We start from the raw sequence: 16616 nt of genomic DNA, 5'->3' as shown, positions 1-16616 counted from the left end.
ACTGTGGCTCATGCCTGTATTGGGAGGCCGAGACAGGCGGATCACCCAAGATCAGGAGTTCCAGACCAGCCTGGAACTCTTCTAAAAACTCTACTAAAAATCTCTACTAAAAATACAAAAAAAATAACTGGGTGTGGTGGCACATGCCTGTAATCCAAGCTACTCAGGAGGCTGAGGCAGGAGAATCGCTTGAACCTGGGAGGCAGAGGTTGCAGTGAGCTGAGATCACGCCACTGCACTCCAGCCTGGGTAACAGAGTAAGACTCTGTCTCATAAATAAATATGGCCATGCGCAGTGACTCACACCTGTAATCTCAACACTTTGGGAGGCCGAGGCGGGCAGATCACGAGATCAGGAGATCAAGACCATCCTGGCTAATACGGTGAAACCCCATCTGTACTAAAAATACAAAAAATTAGCTGGGCGTGGTGGCGGGCACCTGTGGTCCCAGCTGCTCAGGAGGCTGAGGAAGGAGAATGGTGTGAACCCAGGAGGTGGAGTTTGCAGTGAGCCAAGATCATGCCACTGCAATCCAGCCTGGGCGACAGAGCGAGACTCCATCTCAAAAACTAAATTGATACGTACATACACACATACATAAATGCATAAATAAATAAAATATAAAAGTAAAATGAAAATGAAAGGGTTTTTTATTTTTACTTTTTTTGAGACAGAGTTTCACTCTTATTGCCCAGGCTGGAGTGCAATGGCATGATCTCGGTTCACTGCAACCTTTGCCTCTAGGGTTCAAGTGATTCTCCTGCCTCAGCCTCCCAAGTAGCTAGGATTACAGGTGTGCGCCGCCATGCTCGGCTAATTTTGTATTTTTAGTAGAGATGGGGTTTCACCATGTTGGCCAGACTAGTCTCAAACTCCCGACCTCAAGTGATCCACCTGCCTTGGCCTCTCAAAGTGCTGGGATTACAGGTGTGAGCCCCCTCACCTGGCCAAAAATTTTTGAAATTAAAAAAAAATTTTTTTAAAGAATTTGGCCAGGCGCGGTGGCTCAAGCCTGTAATCCCAGCACTTTGGGAGGCCGAGACGGGCGGATCACGAGGTCAGGAGATCGAGACCATCCTGGCTAACACAGTGAAACCCTGTCTCTACTAAAAAAAAAATACACAAATACTAGTCGGGCGAGGTGGCGGGCGCCTGTAGTCCCAGCTACTCAGGAGGCTGAGGCAGGAGAATGGCATAAACCCGGGAGGCGGATCTTGCAGTGAGCCGAGATCCGGCCACTGCACTCCAGCCTGGGCGACAGGGCAAGACTCCATCTCAAAAAAAAAAAAAAAGAATTAGAGGCAGAGGTGGCAGTGGGTGCATATCACGCCACTGCACTCCAGCCTGGGCGACAGAATGAGATCCTGTCTCAAAAATAAATAAATGAATAATAAATAAGCAAGGAAGCTTTTAAAGCAAGCCCATGAACGCTGTAGAAAAAGAAAAAAGAAGAAGAGAAAACATTCCCTTGTTTGCAGTCTCTGTTGACTCCTTTATTTCCTGCCTTCTCGGCTACGATGTAGCCTCTCGTCACCCTGTGTTCCCCAATCCCTGGCAGGGTGCCTGACGCAGAGTTGACATCTGGCAAATATTTGTTAGATGAAGGAAGGATCCAAGATCTCCAGAAGAAAACAGGGTTTGGTGAAGAGGCAGGGGGCGGGGTGGGGGCGCAGAGAGTTCCAGGCACCCCAATTCAAAAATGAGCAAAGGACTTGAATAGACATTTCTGCAAAGACATACAAATGACCCACAATGCACACGAAAAGATGCTCAACGTCACAAATCATCAGAGAAATTCAAATGAAATCTATCAGGGAACAGCATGGGCAAAGGTATGGAGCAGAGAGAGGGTTGGTGTTTGGGGGCCTGGAGGAGGTTGTGTATCGCTGGAAGGAGGGAGGGCAGGAGAGGCAGTGGGAGGAGGAGGGGTTGGAGCGAGGAGGAAGGATAAGAGGGGAGGATGGAGAGGAGGGAGAGGAAGAGAGAGGACAGAAGTGAGAGAGGAGGAAGAGGGGAGGAGAGAGGAGAAGGGTGGAGGTGGAGGGCCAGATGTGAGTCAGCTCCCACACTCGCAGACCTAGCATGAAGGAAAGATGGAGAGTTTTTATCCACTGGACATTTGGGGATCTTTTTGGGTAGGGGCAGCAGTGGTGGAGGAGATGCCTCTCTGGGAAACCCTCAAGTTGGCTTGGAGAGGAGGGTGCTGAGGGAAGGCCTCCCCGGCCAGAGCCTTCTAAGGACTTTCTGCACAGCGTTCCACCACGGAGCCTTCTGGAACAGGCCGTGACTGCTTGGCAGCCTCGGCCGTCCCCACTCCCGGGTCACCGCCCAGGCCTCCTCATGCCTGGACTCACCCTCCTCCTTCCCTGCCCCCGACGGTAGCCCGAGGCAGGCACTTTTTATAGAACACTTCAAAAAATATTAATAGGTAATTGAAGTCACAAGGCTCATTTCTACAGTCACAGGAGGGGACACAGTGGAAAAACCTTCTCCTCTCCCCTGTTCCCTCCCCTCCAGGCTCCTCCTGGGAGGCACCGGGACCTCCGCTCAGCTTCCTTCATCCCATCCTCAAAGGCCCACGTGGGGAGGATGCCCGGCTCCAGCTGCCTCTGATGGGCTGTAGGCCGGAGGTGGAGGCTCTGAAGTGGGCAGATCAAATGCCACGTGGGCCGGGCTGCCGTGAGGGAGGCTCAGAGGAGAAGCAGGTTTCCAGGCATGAGCGTGCAGGGTGGAGAATAGGAGAGCCAGGCCAGGTGGGGAACCAGCAGAGGGGCCGGTTTCTCGTGTTTTCTCCCGCAGAGAGTCCCAGACTGTCTACCAAATGCAAGTGCAGGTGGAGAAATGCTGCCCAGGCCATTCACATGTGTCTGCAACTTTCATTTATTTTATTTACTTGTTTATTTGAGACAGAGTTTCACTCTTGTCAGTCAGGCTGGAGTGCAATGGCGCGATCTCGGCTCCCTGCAACCTCCACCTCTCGGGTTCAAGCGATTCTCCTGCCTCAGCCTCCCAAGTAGCTGGGATTACAGGTGCGTGCCACCACGCCCGGCTAAATTTTTTTTTTTTTTTTTTTTGAGACGGAGTCTTGCTCTGTCACCCATGCTGGAGTGCAGTGGGGCGATCTCAGCTCACTGCAACCTCTGCCTCCTGGGTTCAAGCAATTCTTCTGCCTCAGCCTCCCATGTAGCCGGGACTACAGGCTCACACAACCACATGCAGCTAATTTTTGTATTTTTAGTAGAGACGGGGTTCTCTGCTAAAGTGCTGGGATTACAGGTGTGAGCCACCTTGCCCAGCCTTATTTATTTATATTTGAGACAGGGTCTCTCTATCTCTGTCTGTCTGTCTGTCTCTCTCTCTCTCTTTCTCTCTGTCACCCAGGCGGCAGTGCAGTGGCACAATTCGGGCTCACCTGCTTCCTCCAACTCCTGGGCTCAAGCCATCCTCCCATCTCAGCCTCCTAAGTAGCTAGGACTATAGGTGTGCCCCAGCACACCTGGCTAATTTTTTTTTTTAGGAACCAGTATTTATTATCAAAATCATATTCAATATCAAGAAGACACCATAACTACAAAAAAAAAATTGCACACAGTGCAATCTCAATGCAAACAGTCAGATGGAACCCCAGTCATTAAACAAGTAATTAAATTAGCCTGAAGAGCAACTGATTTTTTTTTAACTTTTTTTTTTTTTTGAGATGGAGTTTCGCTCTTGTTGCCCAGCTGGAGCACAATGGCACCACCTCTGGCTCACTGCAACCTCTGCCTCCCTGGGTTCAAGCTTTTTTAACATATTTATATATCCAGCCAACAAATTAAAATGGTTAACAAGTGGTCTGCTGTGGTGGCTCATACCTGTAATCCTAGCACTTTGAGAGGCCGAGGTGGGTGGATCATCTGATGTCAGGAGTTTGAGACCAGCCTGACCAACATGGTGAAACTAAAAATACAAAAAAATTAGCCCGGTGCGGTGGTGGGTGCCTATAGTACAGCTACTTGGGAGGCTGAGTCAGGAGAATTGCTTGAACCCAAGAGATGGAGTTTGCAGTGAGTTGAGATTGCACCACTGCACTCCAGCCTAGGCAACAGAGTGAGACTGTCTCAAAAATAAATAAATAAATAAATAATAAAATGATTGGCCAGGCGTGGTGGCTCACACCTGTAATCCCAGCACTTTGGGAGGCTGAAGCGGGTGGATCATGAAGCCAGGAGTTCAAGACCATCCTGGCCAACATGGTGAAACCCCGTCTCTACTAAAAATACAAAAAAAAAAAAAAAAAATTAGCTGGATGTGGTGACATGTGCCTATAAACCCAGCTACTTGGGAGGCTGAGGCAGGAAAATCACTTGAACCAGGGAGTTGGAGGTTGCAGTGAGCCGAGATCGTGCCACTGCACTCCAGCCTGGCAACAGAGTCTCAAAAAAAAAAAAAAAAAAAAAATTAAAATGCTAAATTAAAAAAAAAATTGCTGCCAGGCATGGTGGCTCATGCCTATAATTCCAACACTTTGGGAGGCCAAGGCAGGCAGATCATAAGGTAAGGAGATCGAGACCATCCTGGTTAACATGGTGAAACTCTGTCTCTACTAAAAATACAAAAAAAAAAAAAAAAAAATTGGCTGGGCGTGGTGGCAGGCACCTGTAGTCCCAGCTACTCTGGAGGCTGAAGCAGGAGAAGGGCATGAACCTGGGAGGCAGAGCTTGCAGTGAGCCTACATCCTACATCGCACCACTGCACTCTATCCTGGGCTACAGAGCGAGACTCCGTCTCAAAAAAAAAAAAAGGAAAAAGAAAGGCCAGGTGTGGTGGCTCATACCTGTAATTCCAGCACTTTGGGAGGCCGAGGTGAGCGGATCACAAGGTCAGGAGATCAAGATCATCCTGGCTAACACGGTGAAACCCCCGTCTCTACTAAAAATACAAAAAATTAGCCGGGCGTGGTGGCGGGCGCCTGTAGTCCCAGCTACTCGGGAGGCTGAGGCAGAAGAATGGCGTGAACCCGGGAGGCAGAGCTTGCAGTGAACTGAGATTGCGCCACTGCACTCCAGCCTGGGCGACAGAGCAAGACTCTGTTTCCAAAAAAAAAAAAAAAAAAAAAAAAGCCGGTGTGGTGGCTCATGCCTGTAATCCCAGCACTTGGGAGGCCGAGGTGGGTGGATCACTTGAGGTCAGGAGTTTGAGACCAGCTTGGTCAACATGGTGAAACCCCATCTCTACTAAAAATGCAAAAATTAGCCAGGTGTGGGGGCACATGCCTGTGGTCCCAGCTACTTGGGAGGCTGAGGCACAAGAATCGCTTGAACCTAGGAGGCAGAGGTTGCAATAAGCTGAGATTGCACCACTATACTCCAGCCTGGGCAACAGAGTGAGACCGTGTCTGAAAAAAAAAGAAGGAAAAAATAAAATGGTTAGCAAGAGGGCCGGGTGCAGTGGCTCATTCCTGTAATCCCAGCATTTTGGGAGACCGAGGCGGGCGGATCACCTGAGGTCAAGAGTTCAAGACCAGCCTGACCAACCCGGAGAAACTCTGTCTCTACTAAAAATACAAAATTAGCCAGGTGTGGTAGCATACCTGTAATCCCAGCTACTCAGGAGGCTGAGGCAGGAGTAGCGCTTGAACCCGGGAGGCGGAGGTTGCGGAGCGCTGAGATCGCACCATTGCAGTCCAACCTGGGCAACAAGAATGAAACCCTGTCTCAAAAAAAAAAAAAACAATACAAATTCAGAGGTCTGGTATTGATGTTTCAAAAAGGCAACTGCTTAACCATTTCTATTTCTTCGAACATCAATCTTGGCCACTCAGCTTCATGCCGTTCATCATCTGGCGGACTCTCTCAGCCACCTCTGGCTATCCGAACTTAACCACACTGCACCCCTTGGACTGCCGGTTCTCCATTTTGATGTCAGTGTGCAGCACGTGGCCACACTGGTTGAATTTGTCCTTTAGCATCTTCCATGTAAAACTGAATGGGAGATTTCTTACAAATATCTGGTATGCCTTCCTGGCCACTCCCAGGAGCATGGTCTCCTGCTCTGCCAAAGGAACCTGCAAAGCTTCCAAAGTTGTTACACTCCATATTGATGGCACAGTCAAAGCTGGCATTGCCACTACCACCCATGGCCAGACCCATGCACGCGAGGCTCTTGGCGCCCATGTGCTCTAGGCCAGTGACCATGTGATCCGTCATGGGGCCCATGTGCCCCAAGCCAGCCTCCATGCCTGCAAGCACCATATGCTCCATGTTCAGGCCCATGCGTTCAATGGCAGGGTGAATGTGCTCCACGCTCGAGCGCATATGCTCCATGGTCTGGCCCACACAGTCAATGGCAGCGGCCATGCACTTGAGGCTAGAGTCCATGACACCTGGATAATTTATTAAAAACTTTTGCCGGCACGGTGGCTCACGCCTGTAATCCCAGCACTTTGGGAGGCAGAGGCGGGCGGATCACAAGGTCAAGAGATCGAGACCATGCTGGCCAACTTGGTGAAACCCCGTTTCTACTAAAAAAAAAAATACAAAAATTAGCTGGGCGTGGTGGTGCATGCTTGTAATCCCAGCTACTCCGGAGGTTGAGGCAGGAGAATAGCTTGAACCGAGCAGGCGGAGGTTTCAGTGAGCCAAGATTGCACCACTGCACTCCAGCCTGGAGACAGAATGAGACTCTGTCTCAAGAAAAAAAAAAATTTTTTTTTGCAGACAGTATCGCATTATATTGCCTAGGCTGATGCACCTTTTTCCTTAAGAGTAAATTGGCTGGGCTCAGTGGCTCATGCCTGTAATCTCAGCCCTTCGGGAGGCCAAAGTGGGCAGATCACAAGGTCAGGAGATTGAGACCATCCTGGCTAACACGGTGAAACCCCATCTCTACTAAAAATACAAAAAATTAGCCAGGCATGGTGGCGGGTACTTGTAGTCCCAGCTACTCGGGAGGCTGAGGCAGGAGAAGGCGTGAACCCGGGAGGCAGAGCTTGCAGTGAGCCGAGATTGTGCCACTACACTGCCTGGGCAACAGAGCCTGGGCAACAGCCTGGGCAACAGAGCAAGACTCCACCTCAAAAAAAATTATATATATATATGATATATATAAAATATATATTATATATAATATATTATATATATTATATGTATATTATATATAGTATATATTATATATATATCATATATATATATATGGATGGTTTTGCTCTGTTACTCAGGCTGGAGTGCAGTGGTGCAATCAGAGTTTACTGCAACCTTGACCTCCTGGGCTCAAGCGATCCTCTCACTTCAGCCTCCTGAGTAGCTGAGACTATAGGCATGTGCCACCACACCCAGCTAATTTTTGTATTTTCTTTGAGACGGAGTCTAGCTCTGTCACCCAGGTTGAAGTGCAATGGTGTGATCTTGGCTCATTGCAACCTTCACCTCTTGGATGCAAGCGATTTTCATGCTGCAGCCTCCCAAACAGCTCAGATTACAGGCACGTACCACCACACCTGGCTAAGTTTTATATTTTTACTAGAGACAGCGTTTTGCCACATTGGCCAGGCTGGTCTTGAACTCCTGGCCTCAGGTGATCTGCCCACCTCGGCCTCCCAAAGTGTTGGGATGACAGGCGTGAGCCACCACACCCAGCCAAATTTTTGTATTTTTTGTAGAGACAGGGGTCTTGCTATGTTGCCCAGGCTGGTCTCAAACTCCTGGGCTCAAGCCATCCTCCCACCTCAGCCCCCCAAAATGCTGCAAGTACATCATGCCCGGCCTGGTCAAATATTTACCAGCATGCCAGTACGATGCCTGTAGATGTGGCTCATTCTTTTCTACAGCTGCCTAGTGTTCCATAACATGAATGGGCCATAACATATTTTGCTAGTTTCTTCCTGATATGTACTTAGTTTGCTTCTAGTCTTTTGCTACTGCAAGCAGGGCTGTGGTGATTTTTCGCATGCAAGACAATAGCCGTGGAATAAATCCCTCAGAGAAGAACTGCTGTGTCAAAGGGTGTGGGAAGATCTAAGATTAAGGCCTTTTGCCTAATGACTTTCCAGGGAGGCTGTACTAACTTCCACACCCACCAGCAAATGTGTCAGAGTGCAGAAGCTTCTAACAACACAAACTTGATTGTGTCACTCCGCTGCTTAGACCCTTCAGTGGTCCTCACCGATCCTGCGTGAAGCCTTTGGATTCTCCCTTCATGATATAATCCGGTGTTGGCTGGGCGCAGTGGCTCACACCTGTAATCCCAGCACTTTGGGAGGCAGAGGCGGGTGGATCACCTGAGGTCAGGAGTTCAAGAACAGCCTGACCAACATGGCGAAATCCCGTCTCTACTAAAAATACAAAAATTAACTGGGTGTGGTGGCAGGCACCTGTAATCCCAGCTACTTGGGAGGCTGAGGCTCAAGAATCTCAAGAACTCAGGAGGTGGAGATTGTGGTGAGCTGAGATCTCACCACTGTACTCCAGCCTGGGCAACAGAATGAGACTCCATCTAAAAAAAAATAATAAAGTAAATTAAATTTTAAAATGGGCAGGCGTGGTGGCTCACGCCTGTAATCTTAGCACTTTGGGAGGCCGAGGTGGGTGAATTACAAGGTCAGGAGATTGAGACCATCGTGGCTAACACAGTGAAACCCCGTCTCTACTAAAAATACAAAAAATTAGCGGGGTGTGGTGGCACGTGCCTGTAGTCCCAGCTACTTGGGAGGCTGAGGCAGGAGAATCACTTGAACCCGAGAGGCGGAGGTTGCGGTGAGCCAAGATCGTGCCACTGCACTCTAGCCTGGGCAACAGAGCAAGACTCTGTCTCAAAAAAAAATAATTAATTAATTAAGCTATGATACGGGGTTGGAAAATTACAGCAATCTGGAACAAAAGGAAGACTGGACTGATGCCTCAGTTTCCCAGCTTAACTTTCCCTTTGGCCTAGTGAATTTGGGGTCCTGAGATTCTATTTTTCTTTCACAATAGTCATGGCTTCTCCCTTTCTCTTGCAACTGAAAGGTGGCACCATGACCTCACCATGACCCCTTATAAATTTTGCATGACAGCCACCCCGATGATCTGCTGTCTGTCCCCTGGAATGGGTCGTGTTCCCACTCACTCTTGCACGGTCCCACCTTTCCCCTTTCCATGAACCCTACTTCCCACTGCCATATCAGCAGGCTGAATCCATTCGTCCCTCCCCTGGGTAAGTTTGGTCTCTTTCTGTTTCGAGTGGCTGAAAACCTGATTGTAACTCTTCAGCGACATCAGGAATCGATGGGCTGGCTTCAGGCATGGCTGGCTCCCGGAGTTTGAGTGCTACCATGAGGCCCAGCGCCTGGCCTTTCACTGTTGTTCTCTTCCATGTTAGCACCTTCAATAGTGCATGCCTCTGTCAGGCTGTGTGTGTGTGTGTGTGTGTGTGTGTGTGTGTGTTTTGAGACAGGGTCTCACTCCTGCATCTAGGCTGAAGTATAGTGTTGCGATCACAGCTCACTACAGCATTGACCTCCCAGGCTCAGCCTCCCGAGTAGCTGGTATACAGTTACTATATTTTTTGTAGAGATGGGGTTTCGTCATGTTGCCCCGGCTGTTCTCAAACTGCTGGGCTCAAGCAATCCACCCTCTTTAGCCTCCCAAAGTGCTGGGATTACAGCTACTCAGGAGGCCGAGGCGGGAGAATTGCTTGAGCCCAGGAGTTCAAGGTTGCAGTGAACTGTGATCATGCCACTTCATCCCAGCCTGGGCGACAGAACAAGATCTTGTCTCTAAAAAAAAAAAATAAATAAAAATTTTAAATAATAATAAAAAAGAGAAAGCAAAATATGTGGCTCTATCAATTAAGCTGTGAGACCTTGGCCAAGTCACACCACCTGTCTGTACCTCTGTTTACTCAGCTATAAAATGAGGATACTAATAGGACCCATTGGTGTGCTGAGAAGCTGTACCTCTAGGCTATAGTAAATGTTCAATAAGCATTAGTTGTGGACTCCTAATTAGGGAAAAGGAATCAGGCTGGCAGGTCCAGGGGAAAGCGAAAATATAAAGCAAATAAGTTTTGGCCGGGCGCTATGGCTCACACCTCTAATCCCAGCACTTTGAGAAACTGAGGCGGGCGGATCACGAGGTCAGGAGATCAAGACCACCCTGGCTAACACGGTGAAACCCCGTCTCTACTAAAAAGGCAAAAAAGTAGCCAAGCATGGTGGCGGGCATCTGTAGTCCCAGCTACTCGGGAGGCTGAGGCAGGAGAATGGTGTGAACCCAGGAGGTGGAGCTTGCAGTGAGCTGAGATCGTGCCACTGCACTCCAGCCTGGGCGACAGAGAGAGACTCCGTCTCAAAAAAAAAAAAAAAAAAAAAAGAAGTTTTTTTTTTTTTTTTTCCGGTGAAACCCTGTCTCTACTAAAAATACAAAAATTAGCTGGGTGTGGTGGCATGTGCCTGTAGTCCCAGCTGCTCAAGAGGCTGAGGCAGGAGAATCGCTTGAACCTGGGAAGTGGAGGTTGCCGTGAGCCGAGATGGCACCACTGCACTCCAGCCTGGGTGACAGAGCGAGACTCCATCACAAACAAACAAATCTATCTATCTATCTATCTATCTATCTATCTACCTACCTACCTAGCATCTATCTATATGTATTGGTGGTGCACACCTGTACTCCCAGCTACTCAGGACGCTGAGATGGGAGGATGACTAGAGCTCAGGAGTTAGAGGCTGCAGTGAGCTGTGATCTCAGCACCACACTCCAGTCTGGGTGACAGAGTGAGACCTTGTTACTTAAATAAAAATAATAGTAAAGTGTTTTGTTTTTTAATTGGCACTTGGGCCGGGGGCGGTGGCTCATACCTGCAATCCCAGCACTTTGGGAGGCTGAGGCGGGTGGACCATTTGAGGTCACGAGTTTGAGACCAGCTTGGCCAACGTGGAGAGACCCCATCTCTACAAAAACTACAAAAATCGTGCGCACTTCGGCAGCACATATACTAAAATTGGAACGACACAGAGAAGATTAGCATGGCCCCTGCACAAGGATGACACGCAAATTCATGAAGCATTCCATATTAAAAAAAATATATATATATATATATACACACACAAAAACTAGCCAGGCATGATTGGTGTATGCCTGTAATCCCAGTTACTTGGGAGGCTGAGACACAAGAATTGCTTGAACCTGGGAGGCAGAGGTTGCAGTGAGCCGAGATTGCGCCACTGCACTCCAGACTGGGCGACAGAGTGAGAATCCATCTCAAAATAATAATCATCATCATAAATTGGCCCTTGGAAAAAAACAGTTGTGTGGAATGTGTGTTGCTGATTTTCTCAGGCCGTGTGAGGGCCCCACCGCAGGGCTTTGGTGGTTGGAAGCATAAAGCCTTCCCAGCTCCTGGCTTCTCCCCTGGCTGTTCCATTCATTGGCTGTGGGACTCGGAGACTTGGTTGCCTTGTCTCTATCAGGACGGGATTGGCCTCCTCGGTTTCATGGACCTAGGCCTCACTGGAGCCTCAGGTGGGTTCCTCACTGGAGCCCCTTTGCCCTCCCCCTCCCGCCCCCAAAATGCCGGGGCTCTTCAGCTCTGGGAGGACTTTGCCCAGGTCCTGTTTTTTTGAGGATGAGGCTGAAGGTGTGGAGTTATTCAACACCAGGCTTCCCAGGGGGCATACCATTCAAAACAGCACCTTGCCAGGTGCGGAGGCTCACTCCTGTAATTCCAGCATTTCGGGAGTTCAGGGTGGGAGGATCTATTGAGGCCAGGCATTCCAGACAAGCTTGTGCAACATAACAAAATCCCAGGTCTACAAAAAAATTTAAGAAATTAGCCAGGCATGGTTGCGTGTGCCTATAGTCCTAGCTACTCAGGAGGCTGAAGCAGGAGGATAGCCAGAACCCAGGAGTTTGAGGCTGCAATGAGCTATGATTGCACCACTGAACTCCTGGCTGGGCAAGAGAGCAAAGCTCTGTTTCAAGGAAGGAAGGGGAGGGGAGGGGAGGGGAGGGAGAGGGAGGGGGAGGGAGGGGGAGGGAGAGGGAGGGGAAGGGAAGGGAAGGGAAGGGAAGGGAAGGGAAAAAGAAAAGAAAAGAGAAAAAAGACAAGACAATACAAGACAAGACCCAAAGCCATTTCCTAGGTGCCCCAGAAAGGGCCTCTCTGCTCTGTGGGGTCCAGATTCCCCACTGCTCCATCCAGCCTCCTCCTGGCCTCTCTCACCCCCTTCCTGGAGCCCCAGGTCTTTTTTTTTTTTTTTTTCCAATGATGAAATCGGAATCTGGGTAGGAGGTTTGGCTTAGTGGGAGCAAAGCCCGATGACACCAGCTGGTATATTTTCTTCTCTAAGAAGGGGGAGGGCAGGGGGCGAGGCGCTCCAGACAACATCGTCCAAACCCTCAAACCCTGCCCTCTTGGCTTGGACCCACCCCACATTCCCTGAAGGGTCTAGGATTCTGGGGTCTCCTGAGTCCTGGAGCCTCCTCCCTCCAGCTTCCCCCTGTCTGGCACCTCTAGCCCTAGAGTGGGTGGTCAGTGACTAGGCTGAGCCTGGCCTGTGCTCAAGTTGCCCAACTGGCCTGGGCCACTTCTCCAAACCCCCGGGTGCTGATGACCTGGAGGGCTGCCAGAGCTTCCACACCCCAGCCGCGTCACCAGCTGCTGGGGCCCTCAGGGGCCTCTGAGGCCTCCCTTTACCCAGAGGTCCCTGGGTCCTCAGGGGAAAAGCTCCCAGCTTGTGAATCTGTGCTCCGGGGTAAGCACTGGAAGAGATCTGTTCTCTTTTATTTTTTTGGAGATGGGGTCTGACTCTGTCTCCCAGGCTGGAGTGCAGTGGCACGATCTCAGCTCACCGCAACCTCCACCTCCTAGGCTCAGGCGATCTTCTCACTTCAGGCTCCAGAATAGCTGGGACTACAGGGCTGTGTCACCACGCCTGGCTAGTTTTTATATTTTGGGGGGTAGAGACGGGGTTTTGTCATATTGCCCATGCTGGTCTCAAACTCCTGGACTTAAACTATGCACCTGCCTTGACCTCCCAAAGTGGTGGGATTACAGGTGTGAGCTACTGCACCCAGCCTAGAATAAATATTTCTTTTCCTTTCTTTATAATCTTTATCTGCAAACGGTCGTCATAACTTAAAATACCATGGGGTTGTGATTTGTCGGGCACCAACCAAAGCACTTCATACACGTGAACTCTGCTCACCCCTCCATGATCTCCAAGGCAGAAGCTACAGTGATCCCCACTGTACAGCCCAGCAAACTGAGCCGGGAGAGTTGAATGACTTGCCCAAACCATTCAGCTGCTAAGTGAGATACAAGTTCAAGATGACAGATTTCAGGGTCCTGGCACCGAACCACAAAGTCACAGCTTTCCTTCCTGAAAGCAAATCCTTTTTAGCAGTTTCTGCAAATTCTTGAATAGTCAATGCATTTAAAAGAGATGCTGCTGGCTGGGCGCGGTGGCTCACACCTGTAATCCCAGCACTTGGGAGGCTGAGGCGGGTGGATCACCTGAGGTCAGGAGTTTGTGACCAGCCTGACCAACATGATGAAACCCCATCTCTACTAAAAATACAAAAAAATTAGCTGGGTATGGTGGCGGGTGCCTGTAATCCCAGCTACTTTTGAGGCTGAGGCAGGAAAAATCACTTGAACCCAGGAGGTGGAGGTTGCAGTGAGGCGAGATCGTGCCATTGCACTCCAGCCTGGGAGACAGAGCGAGACTCAGTTTCAAAAAAATAAATAAATAGAAATAAAAAATGTGCCGGGTGCGGTGGCTCACGCCTGTAATCCCAGCACTTTGGGAGGCCAAGTTGGGCAGATCACAAGGTCAGGAGATCGAGACCATCCTGGCCAACATAGTGAAAGCCCGTCTCTACTAAAAATACAAAAATTAGCCGGATGTGGTGGTGCACGCCTGTAGTTCCACCTATGCGGGAGGCTGAGGCAGGAGAATCACTTGAACCCAGGAGGCAGAGGTTGCAGTGAGCTGAGATCACACCATTGTACTCCAGCCTGGGTGACAGGGCAAGACTCTGTCTCAAAAATAAATAAATAAATAAATAAATAAATACGATAAATACAATAAAATAAAAAATAAAAATTAAAAAGATTAACAAATAAAACAGATGCTATTATATGCTCATTTGCTTTTCCCCATTCTACACACTTTCTTGCACCTTGCTTTCCCTCTCTCTATTTTTTTTTTTTTTTTTTGGAGACAGGATGTCCCTCTGTCGCCCAGGCTAGAGTGCAGTGGTGCGATCTCTGCTCACTGCACTCTCAACTTTCCAGTCTCCAGTGATCTTCCCACCTCATCCTCCTAAGTAGCCAGGACCACAGACGTGTGTCAGCATGCCTGGTTAATTTTGTATTCTTTTGTAGAGATGAGCTTTCGAAATGTTGCCCAGGCTGGTCTCGAACTCTTTTTTTTTTTTTTTTTTTTTGAGATGGAGTCTCACTCTGTCATCCAGGCTGGGGTGTAGTGGTGCGATATCGGCTCACTGCAACCTCCGTCCTCCGGGTTCAAGCGATTCTCCAGCCTCAGCCTCCCGAGTAGCTGGGATTACAGGTGCCCTCCACCACACCCAACTAATTTTTGTGTTTTTAGTGGAGGTGGGGTTTCACCATGTTGACTGGGCTGGTCTCGAACTCCTAACCTCAAATGATCCACCCACTTTGGCTTCCCAAAGTGCTGGGATTACAGGCATGAGCCACTGCGCCTAGCCTTGAACTCTTGAGCTTAAGCAATCCTCCTGTCTCAGCCTCCCAGAGTGCTGGGATTACAGGTGTGTGCGCCACTGTGCCTGGCCTCCTTCTATACTTTTGTGACCACCTAATTTTTATTGTTTTAGATAAAAGATCTCACTCTGTTCCCTAGGCTGGAGTGCGGCAGTGGCACGATCACAGCTCACTATAATCTCAAACTCCAGAGCTCAAGTGATCCTCCTGTCTTGGCCTCCAAAAGTGTTCGAATTACAATTGTGAGCCACTGAGCTCAGCCTGATTTATTATTGCAATTTACCTTTCTTTCATCTAACTCCTCACTTTTCCTAATGCATGCATACATACACATATATTTCCCTCCACAGCACTTTCTGCTTTGTGACAATAAGTTACAAGCCAGATAACCCACTTAGCCTACTTGTATATTATGTTTAGTATTTATTGACCGTGTCCCCCTGCTAGAATATCAGTGCCAGCAGAGAAGGGATTTTCATCTGTTTTGCTCATGTTTTTCTCATCTGTTTTTCTTTGTCTTTTTTTCTTTTTATGCTTTGTCGCCCAGGCTGGAGTGCAGTGGCGCGATCTTGGTTCACTGCAACCTCTGCCTCTTAGGTTCAAGCGATTCTCCTGTCTCAGCCATTCAAGTAGCTGGGATTACCGGTATGTACCACCATGCCCCACTAATTTTTGTATTTTTAGTTGAGATGAGGTTTCACCATGTTGGCCAGGCTGGTTTCGAATTCCTGGCCTTGAGAGATCCACCCACTTCAGCCTTCCAAAGTGCTGGGATTCCAGGAGTGAGCCACTGTGCCCGGCTCCTCAACTGTTTTTCTCAGTGTTTGATAAATATTAGTCAGATGAGTCGACACAACGATCCCATGTCGGCTCACGAGCATCCGTCTCCTTCTATTTGATGTCTCTCAGCCTTCTGTTCTGTGGATGTGGTTTGTTGAATGACTGAAGAAACGAATCACCAAGTGGACAAATGCCCAACTGAAGACTGGATTTTATCCTGAGAGAAGCCACTGGGGCTGTTCAGAGAGTAGGGGTGGCCCAGTTCAGTCTGTGCTTTGAAATATTCCAGACTCTTCTGAAGTCTGGGATTTTTTTTTTTTTTTTTTTTTTTGAGACAGAGTCTTGCTTTGTCGCCCAGGCTGGCGTGCAGTGGTGTAATCTTGGCTCACTGTAACCTCCGCCTTCTGGGTTCAAGTGATTCTCCTGCCTCAGCCTCCAGAATAGCATGTGCCATTAGTCCCGGCTATTTTTTTTTTTTTTTTTTAGAAGAGACAGGGTTTTGCCATGTTGGCCAGGCTGGTCTGGAATTCCTGGTCTCCAGCGATCCACCTGCCTTAGTCTCCCAAAGTGTTGGGATTACAGGCATGAGCCACCACGCCCGGCCAGAAGTCTGGGATTTTGCATGTGCTATTCTCTTTGTTTGGAATATTCTTTCCCTGGGATTGGTCCAACTCCTTCATATCCCAGCTCCGATGCCTCCTCCTCCAGGAAGCTCTCCCTGTCCCCCAAGCCTGGTCAAGCATCCCTTTCGAGCTTCCCCATCCCAGCCCTGCCCACTCTGTATCATCACTATCTGTCTTCCCCACTGAACTTTGAGTCCCAGCAGAACGGGGCCAGAACTGTCTTGGTCGCCACTGTGTCCCTGGTATCAACCGGCGCAGGGCCCAACACTAGGCTCAGAATAAATGACTGCCCCTTGAAGGAAATGTCTAGTTGGAGAGAGCCGAGTGCAGGAGTAGCCATGGTGTCTGATAGGAGATGCAGACCAGGATCAGAAACATCTGAGTTCAGATTTCTTGCTTAGGCCTGGGGTTTGGACCACAGCAAACCTCATTACCCTTATCTGCTTCCAAATCAGGAAAATGGGAGTGTGAGCTGGTCTCCTGGATTAGTGGGGATAAAACCGTGTCTGCGA

General features: G+C 49.2%; 1 non-coding gene and 1 pseudogene across 1 annotated transcript; one reads left to right on the top strand and one right to left on the bottom strand.

Annotated features, from left to right (window-relative positions):
• Window positions 1-5761: 5761 nt before the first annotated feature.
• LOC123570378 (heterogeneous nuclear ribonucleoprotein M pseudogene) lies at window positions 5762-7027 on the bottom strand (annotated as a pseudogene).
• Window positions 7028-10927: 3900 nt separating this feature from the next.
• LOC123570409 (U6 spliceosomal RNA) lies at window positions 10928-11034 on the top strand. The gene has a single exon (XR_006694591.1). It is a non-coding gene; the product is annotated as a U6 spliceosomal RNA (small nuclear RNA).
• The last annotated feature ends 5582 nt before the right edge of the window (window positions 11035-16616 follow it).

Source organism: Macaca fascicularis, chromosome 19 (genome assembly GCF_037993035.2).
Source record: "Macaca fascicularis isolate 582-1 chromosome 19, T2T-MFA8v1.1".
NCBI lineage: Eukaryota > Metazoa > Chordata > Mammalia > Primates > Cercopithecidae > Macaca > Macaca fascicularis.
This window is presented reverse-complemented; position numbering and strand designations above follow the sequence as displayed.